Source organism: Aquarana catesbeiana, linkage group LG03 (assembly GCF_042186555.1).
Source record: "Aquarana catesbeiana isolate 2022-GZ linkage group LG03, ASM4218655v1, whole genome shotgun sequence".
In the NCBI taxonomy this organism is placed as follows: Eukaryota; Metazoa; Chordata; class Amphibia; order Anura; family Ranidae; genus Aquarana; species Aquarana catesbeiana.
This window is the reverse complement of record NC_133326.1, coordinates 302,101,463-302,108,962: the sequence shown is the minus strand read 5'-3', so window position 1 is coordinate 302,108,962 and position 7,500 is coordinate 302,101,463. Positions and strand designations below refer to the sequence as shown.

Genomic DNA, 7,500 nt, shown 5'->3' with positions numbered 1-7,500 from the left:
TAGCTGACTAGTAAAACCTGCTGACCATCGCTGTAAGTGTTTAGGAAAACTTGTTTTCTGGACCCAAAGGCAATAGGAATGCGGACTTTGGCTCTCCTGCTTAGTCAGCTGAGTTGGAAAACCTAACGACCATTGGTGTATGTTTTCCTCTGATCTGGTGAGAAAAGTGTGTGGAACAGCTAGAGGTGATATCCATGACTCAGTCTATCTTGCCAGTACTGGCTGTTTTGAGGATGATATTTGTATCAAGCTAGGCATCTGAAATGGGCTTTCTTCCTTGTTTTCTTCATTACTCAAGAGTATCATTTGCAAGGATGGTAAACTGAACTCAGGTTTTTAAATAACCAGAAACAAATAATAGCTAATACGGTGACCCCAACCTCCGACCCTCCGACCGGAAAAGGCCTATCGTGGTGGGTTTCTGTGGTGTAGTGGTTATCACGTTCGCCTCACACACGAAAGGTCCCCAGTTAGAAACCGGGCATAAACACTGTGCACACGCTAGTGCTTTTTGCCACAATGTCGCTTTCATCACCCCCTTTCAAGCATTGTACTTTAGCGTAGACTTTCGGTTTGCAAGGCACAAAAAATCTGCAAGAATGGGTTTCTGTAGTGTAGTGGTTATCACGTTCGCCTAACACGTGAAAGGTCCCCGGTTCGAAACCGGGCAGAAACACTGTGCACACGCTAGTGCTTTTTGCTACAATATCGCTTTCAGCAACCCTTTTCAAGCATTCTACTTTAGAGTAGACTTTCCACTTGCAAGGCCCAACAAAGCAGCATGAATAGGTTTCTGTAGTGTAGTGGTTATCACGTTCGCCTCACACGCGAAAGGTCCCCGGTTCGAAACCGGGCAGAAACAGTGCTTACCTTTAACTTTTTCACAGTCAGGCACACTCAAAGCTCTTGCCACACCATGCCCCTCTTGCAGCCGTAAGTGAAATCTGCCAATATAAAGCACAGTTTAGGTGCAACACCTTCACTGGGAGCTCTTTTTCTTCACTGTTTATAAGTCGACCAGGAGAAATTGAAGACCCTTGCCTGAAGATGTTAGGTGAGCTGGTTTGCTGGTCCTACACAGGCAAAGTTTTGCTGCAGTGCCTATAGTGCAGACTCTGTAATAGCTGACTAGTAAAACCTGCTGACCATCGCTGTAAGTGTTTAGGAAAACTTGTTTTCTGGACCCAAAGGCAATAGGAATGCGGACTTTGGCTCTCCTGCTTAGTCAGCTGAGTTGGAAAACCTAACGACCATTGGTGTATGTTTTCCTCTGATCTGGTGAGAAAAGTGTGTGGAACAGCTAGAGGTGATATCCATGACTCAGTCTATCTTGCCAGTACTGGCTGTTTTGAGGATGCTATTTGTATCAAGCTAGGCATCTGAAATGGGCTTTCTTCCTTGTTTTCTTCATTACTCAAGAGTATCATTTGCAAGGATGGTAAACTGAACTCAGGTTTTTAAATAACCAGAAACAAATAATAGCTAATACGGTGACCCCAACCTCCGACCCTCCAACCGGAAAAGGCCTATCGTAGTGGGTTTCTGTGGTGTAGTGGTAATCACGTTCGCCTCACACACGAAAGGTCCCCTGTTAGAAACCGGGCAGAAACACTGTGCACACGCTAGTGCTTTTTGCCACAATGTCGCTTTCATCACCCCCTTTCAAGCATTGTACTTTAGCGTAGACTTTCGGTTTGCAAGGCACAAAAAATCTGCAAGAATGGGTTTCTGTAGTGTAGTGGTTATCACGTTCGCCTAACACGCGAAAGGTCCCCGGTTCGAAACCGGGCAGAAACACTGTGCACACGCTAGTGCTTTTTGCTACAATATCGCTTTCAGCAACCCTTTTCAAGCATTCTACTTTAGAGTAGACTTTCCACTTGCAAGGCCCAACAAAACAGCATGAATAGGTTTCTGTAGTGTAGTGGTTATCACGTTCGCCTCACACGCGAAAGGTCCCCGGTTCGAAACCGGGCAGAAACAGTGCTTACCTTTAACTTTTTCACAGTCAGGCACACTCAAAGCTCTTGCCACACCATGCCCCTCTTGCAGCCGTAAGTGAAATCTGCCAATATAAAGCACAGTTTAGGTGCAACACCTTCACTGGGAGCTCTTTTTCTTCACTGTTTATAAGTCGACCAGGAGAAATTGAAGACCCTTGCCTGAAGATGTTAGGTGAGCTGGTTTGCTGGTCCTACACAGGCAAAGTTTTGCTGCAGTGCCTATAGTGCAGACTCTGTAATAGCTGACTAGTAAAACCTGCTGACCATCGCTGTAAGTGTTTAGGAAAACTTGTTTTCTGGACCCAAAGGCAATAGGAATGCGGACTTTGGCTCTCCTGCTTAGTCAGCTGAGTTGGAAAACCTAACGACCATTGGTGTATGTTTTCCTCTGATCTGGTGAGAAAAGTGTGTGGAACAGCTAGAGGTGATATCCATGACTCAGTCTATCTTGCCAGTACTGGCTGTTTTGAGGATGGTATTTGTATCAAGCTATGCATCTGAAATGGGCTTTCTTCCTTGTTTTCTTCATTACTCAAGAGTATCATTTGCAAGGATGGTAAACTGAACTCAGGTTTTTAAATAACCAGAAACAAATAATAGCTAATACGGTGACCCCAACCTCCGACCCTCCAACCGGAAAAGGCCTATCGTAGTGGGTTTCTGTGGTGTAGTGGTAATCACGTTCGCCTCACACACGAAAGGTCCCCAGTTAGAAACCGGGCAGAAACACTGTGCACACGCTAGTGCTTTTTGCCACAATGTCGCTTTCATCACCCCCTTTCAAGCATTGTACTTTAGCGTAGACTTTCGGTTTGCAAGGCACAAAAAATCTGCAAGAATGGGTTTCTGTAGTGTAGTGGTTATCACGTTCGCCTAACACGCGAAAGGTCCCCGGTTCGAAACCGTGCAGAAACACTGTGCACATGCTAGTGCTTTTTGCTACAATATCGCTTTCAGCAACCCTTTTCAAGCATTCTACTTTAGAGTAGACTTTCCACTTGCAAGGCCCAACAAAGCAGCATGAATAGGTTTCTGTAGTGTAGTGGTTATCACGTTCGCCTCACACGCGAAAGGTCCCCGGTTCGAAACCGGGCAGAAACAGTGCTTACCTTTAACTTTTTCACAGTCAGGCACACTCAAAGCTCTTGCCACACCATGCCCCTCTTGCAGCCGTAAGTGAAATCTGCCAATATAAAGCACAGTTTAGGTGCAACACCTTCACTGGGAGCTCTTTTTCTTCACTGTTTATAAGTCGACCAGGAGAAATTGAAGACCCTTGCCTGAAGATGTTAGGTGAGCTGGTTTGCTGGTCCTACACAGGCAAAGTTTTGCTGCAGTGCCTATAGTGCAGACTCTGTAATAGCTGACTAGTAAAACCTGCTGACCATCGCTGTAAGTGTTTAGGAAAACTTGTTTTCTGGACCCAAAGGCAATAGGAATGCGGACTTTGGCTCTCCTGCTTAGTCAGCTGAGTTGGAAAACCTAACGACCATTGGTGTATGTTTTCCTCTGATCTGGTGAGAAAAGTGTGTGGAACAGCTAGAGGTGATATCCATGACTCAGTCTATCTTGCCAGTACTGGCTGTTTTGAGGATGATATTTGTATCAAGCTAGGCATCTGAAATGGGCTTTCTTCCTTGTTTTCTTCATTACTCAAGAGTATCATTTGCAAGGATGGTAAACTGAACTCAGGTTTTTAAATAACCAGAAACAAATAATAGCTAATACGGTGACCCCAACCTCCGACCCTCCGACCGGAAAAGGCCTATCGTGGTGGGTTTCTGTGGTGTAGTGGTTATCACATTCGCCTCACACACGAAAGGTCCCCAGTTAGAAACCGGGCATAAACACTGTGCACACGCTAGTGCTTTTTGCCACAATGTCGCTTTCATCACCCCCTTTCAAGCATTGTACTTTAGCGTAGACTTTCGGTTTGCAAGGCACAAAAAATCTGCAAGAATGGGTTTCTGTAGTGTAGTGGTTATCACGTTCGCCTAACACGTGAAAGGTCCCCGGTTCGAAACCGGGCAGAAACACTGTGCACACGCTAGTGCTTTTTGCTACAATATCGCTTTCAGCAACCCTTTTCAAGCATTCTACTTTAGAGTAGACTTTCCACTTGCAAGGCCCAACAAAGCAGCATGAATAGGTTTCTGTAGTGTAGTGGTTATCACGTTCGCCTCACACGCGAAAGGTCCCCGGTTCGAAACCGGGCAGAAACAGTGCTTACCTTTAACTTTTTCACAGTCAGGCACACTCAAAGCTCTTGCCACACCATGCCCCTCTTGCAGCCGTAAGTGAAATCTGCCAATATAAAGCACAGTTTAGGTGCAACACCTTCACTGGGAGCTCTTTTTCTTCACTGTTTATAAGTCGACCAGGAGAAATTGAAGACCCTTGCCTGAAGATGTTAGGTGAGCTGGTTTGCTGGTCCTACACAGGCAAAGTTTTGCTGCAGTGCCTATAGTGCAGACTCTGTAATAGCTGACTAGTAAAACCTGCTGACCATCGCTGTAAGTGTTTAGGAAAACTTGTTTTCTGGACCCAAAGGCAATAGGAATGCGGACTTTGGCTCTCCTGCTTAGTCAGCTGAGTTGGAAAACCTAACGACCATTGGTGTATGTTTTCCTCTGATCTGGTGAGAAAAGTGTGTGGAACAGCTAGAGGTGATATCCATGACTCAGTCTATCTTGCCAGTACTGGCTGTTTTGAGGATGCTATTTGTATCAAGCTAGGCATCTGAAATGGGCTTTCTTCCTTGTTTTCTTCATTACTCAAGAGTATCATTTGCAAGGATGGTAAACTGAACTCAGGTTTTTAAATAACCAGAAACAAATAATAGCTAATACGGTGACCCCAACCTCCGACCCTCCAACCGGAAAAGGCCTATCGTAGTGGGTTTCTGTGGTGTAGTGGTAATCACGTTCGCCTCACACACGAAAGGTCCCCTGTTAGAAACCGGGCAGAAACACTGTGCACACGCTAGTGCTTTTTGCCACAATGTCGCTTTCATCACCCCCTTTCAAGCATTGTACTTTAGCGTAGACTTTCGGTTTGCAAGGCACAAAAAATCTGCAAGAATGGGTTTCTGTAGTGTAGTGGTTATCACGTTCGCCTAACACGCGAAAGGTCCCCGGTTCGAAACCGGGCAGAAACACTGTGCACACGCTAGTGCTTTTTGCTACAATATCGCTTTCAGCAACCCTTTTCAAGCATTCTACTTTAGAGTAGACTTTCCACTTGCAAGGCCCAACAAAACAGCATGAATAGGTTTCTGTAGTGTAGTGGTTATCACGTTCGCCTCACACGCGAAAGGTCCCCGGTTCGAAACCGGGCAGAAACAGTGCTTACCTTTAACTTTTTCACAGTCAGGCACACTCAAAGCTCTTGCCACACCATGCCCCTCTTGCAGCCGTAAGTGAAATCTGCCAATATAAAGCACAGTTTAGGTGCAACACCTTCACTGGGAGCTCTTTTTCTTCACTGTTTATAAGTCGACCAGGAGAAATTGAAGACCCTTGCCTGAAGATGTTAGGTGAGCTGGTTTGCTGGTCCTACACAGGCAAAGTTTTGCTGCAGTGCCTATAGTGCAGACTCTGTAATAGCTGACTAGTAAAACCTGCTGACCATCGCTGTAAGTGTTTAGGAAAACTTGTTTTCTGGACCCAAAGGCAATAGGAATGCGGACTTTGGCTCTCCTGCTTAGTCAGCTGAGTTGGAAAACCTAACGACCATTGGTGTATGTTTTCCTCTGATCTGGTGAGAAAAGTGTGTGGAACAGCTAGAGGTGATATCCATGACTCAGTCTATCTTGCCAGTACTGGCTGTTTTGAGGATGGTATTTGTATCAAGCTATGCATCTGAAATGGGCTTTCTTCCTTGTTTTCTTCATTACTCAAGAGTATCATTTGCAAGGATGGTAAACTGAACTCAGGTTTTTAAATAACCAGAAACAAATAATAGCTAATACGGTGACCCCAACCTCCGACCCTCCAACCGGAAAAGGCCTATCGTAGTGGGTTTCTGTGGTGTAGTGGTAATCACGTTCGCCTCACACACGAAAGGTCCCCAGTTAGAAACCGGGCAGAAACACTGTGCACACGCTAGTGCTTTTTGCCACAATGTCGCTTTCATCACCCCCTTTCAAGCATTGTACTTTAGCGTAGACTTTCGGTTTGCAAGGCACAAAAAATCTGCAAGAATGGGTTTCTGTAGTGTAGTGGTTATCACGTTCGCCTAACACGCGAAAGGTCCCCGGTTCGAAACCGTGCAGAAACTCTGTGCACATGCTAGTGCTTTTTGCTACAATATCGCTTTCAGCAACCCTTTTCAAGCATTCTACTTTAGAGTAGACTTTCCACTTGCAAGGCCCAACAAAGCAGCATGAATAGGTTTCTGTAGTGTAGTGGTTATCACGTTTGCCTCACACGCGAAAGGTCCCCGGTTCGAAACCGGGCAGAAACAGTGCTTACCTTTAACTTTTTCACAGTCAGGCACACTCAAAGCTCTTGCCACACCATGCCCCTCTTGCAGCCGTAAGTGAAATCTGCCAATATAAAGCACAGTTTAGGTGCAACACCTTCACTGGGAGCTCTTTTTCTTCACTGTTTATAAGTCGACCAGGAGAAATTGAAGACCCTTGCCTGAAGATGTTAGGTGAGCTGGTTTGCTGGTCCTACACAGGCAAAGTTTTGCTGCAGTGCCTATAGTGCAGACTCTGTAATAGCTGACTAGTAAAACCTGCTGACCATCGCTGTAAGTGTTTAGGAAAACTTGTTTTCTGGACCCAAAGGCAATAGGAATGCGGACTTTGGCTCTCCTGCTTAGTCAGCTGAGTTGGAAAACCTAACGACCATTGGTGTATGTTTTCCTCTGATCTGGTGAGAAAAGTGTGTGGAACAGCTAGAGGTGATATCCATGACTCAGTCTATCTTGCCAGTACTGGCTGTTTTGAGGATGCTATTTGTATCAAGCTAGGCATCTGAAATGGGCTTTCTTCCTTGTTTTCTTCATTACTCAAGAGTATCATTTGCAAGGATGGTAAACTGAACTCAGGTTTTTAAATAACCAGAAACAAATAATAGCTAATACGGTGACCCCAACCTCCGACCCTCCAACCGGAAAAGGCCTATCGTAGTGGGTTTCTGTGGTGTAGTGGTAATCACGTTCGCCTCACACACGAAAGGTCCCCTGTTAGAAACCGGGCAGAAACACTGTGCACACGCTAGTGCTTTTTGCCACAATGTCGCTTTCATCACCCCCTTTCAAGCATTGTACTTTAGCGTAGACTTTCGGTTTGCAAGGCACAAAAAATCTGCAAGAATGGGTTTCTGTAGTGTAGTGGTTATCACGTTCGCCTAACACGCGAAAGGTCCCCGGTTCGAAACCGGGCAGAAACACTGTGCACACGCTAGTGCTTTTTGCTACAATATCGCTTTCAGCAACCCTTTTCAAGCATTCTACTTTAGAGTAGACTTTCCACTTGCAAGGCCCAACA

At 45.5% G+C, this 7,500-nt stretch overlaps 9 non-coding genes across 9 annotated transcripts; all 9 read left to right on the top strand.

Annotated features, from left to right (window-relative positions):
* The first annotated feature begins 789 nt into the window (after positions 1-789).
* Positions 790-862, top strand: TRNAV-CAC (transfer RNA valine (anticodon CAC)). Its single transcript has one exon. It is a non-coding gene; the product is annotated as a tRNA-Val (tRNA).
* Positions 863-1,724: 862 nt separating this feature from the next.
* TRNAV-AAC (transfer RNA valine (anticodon AAC)) lies at positions 1,725-1,797 on the top strand. Its single transcript has one exon. It is a non-coding gene; the product is annotated as a tRNA-Val (tRNA).
* Positions 1,798-1,910: 113 nt separating this feature from the next.
* On the top strand, positions 1,911-1,983 carry TRNAV-CAC (transfer RNA valine (anticodon CAC)). Its single transcript has one exon. It is a non-coding gene; the product is annotated as a tRNA-Val (tRNA).
* A 1,048-nt stretch (positions 1,984-3,031) lies between these two features.
* On the top strand, positions 3,032-3,104 carry TRNAV-CAC (transfer RNA valine (anticodon CAC)). Its single transcript has one exon. It is a non-coding gene; the product is annotated as a tRNA-Val (tRNA).
* A 1,048-nt stretch (positions 3,105-4,152) lies between these two features.
* On the top strand, positions 4,153-4,225 carry TRNAV-CAC (transfer RNA valine (anticodon CAC)). The gene has a single exon. It is a non-coding gene; the product is annotated as a tRNA-Val (tRNA).
* An 862-nt stretch (positions 4,226-5,087) lies between these two features.
* Positions 5,088-5,160, top strand: TRNAV-AAC (transfer RNA valine (anticodon AAC)). The gene has a single exon. It is a non-coding gene; the product is annotated as a tRNA-Val (tRNA).
* Positions 5,161-5,273: 113 nt separating this feature from the next.
* Positions 5,274-5,346, top strand: TRNAV-CAC (transfer RNA valine (anticodon CAC)). Its single transcript has one exon. It is a non-coding gene; the product is annotated as a tRNA-Val (tRNA).
* Positions 5,347-6,394: 1,048 nt separating this feature from the next.
* Positions 6,395-6,467, top strand: TRNAV-CAC (transfer RNA valine (anticodon CAC)). The gene has a single exon. It is a non-coding gene; the product is annotated as a tRNA-Val (tRNA).
* An 862-nt stretch (positions 6,468-7,329) lies between these two features.
* On the top strand, positions 7,330-7,402 carry TRNAV-AAC (transfer RNA valine (anticodon AAC)). Its single transcript has one exon. It is a non-coding gene; the product is annotated as a tRNA-Val (tRNA).
* Positions 7,403-7,500: the final 98 nt, after the last annotated feature.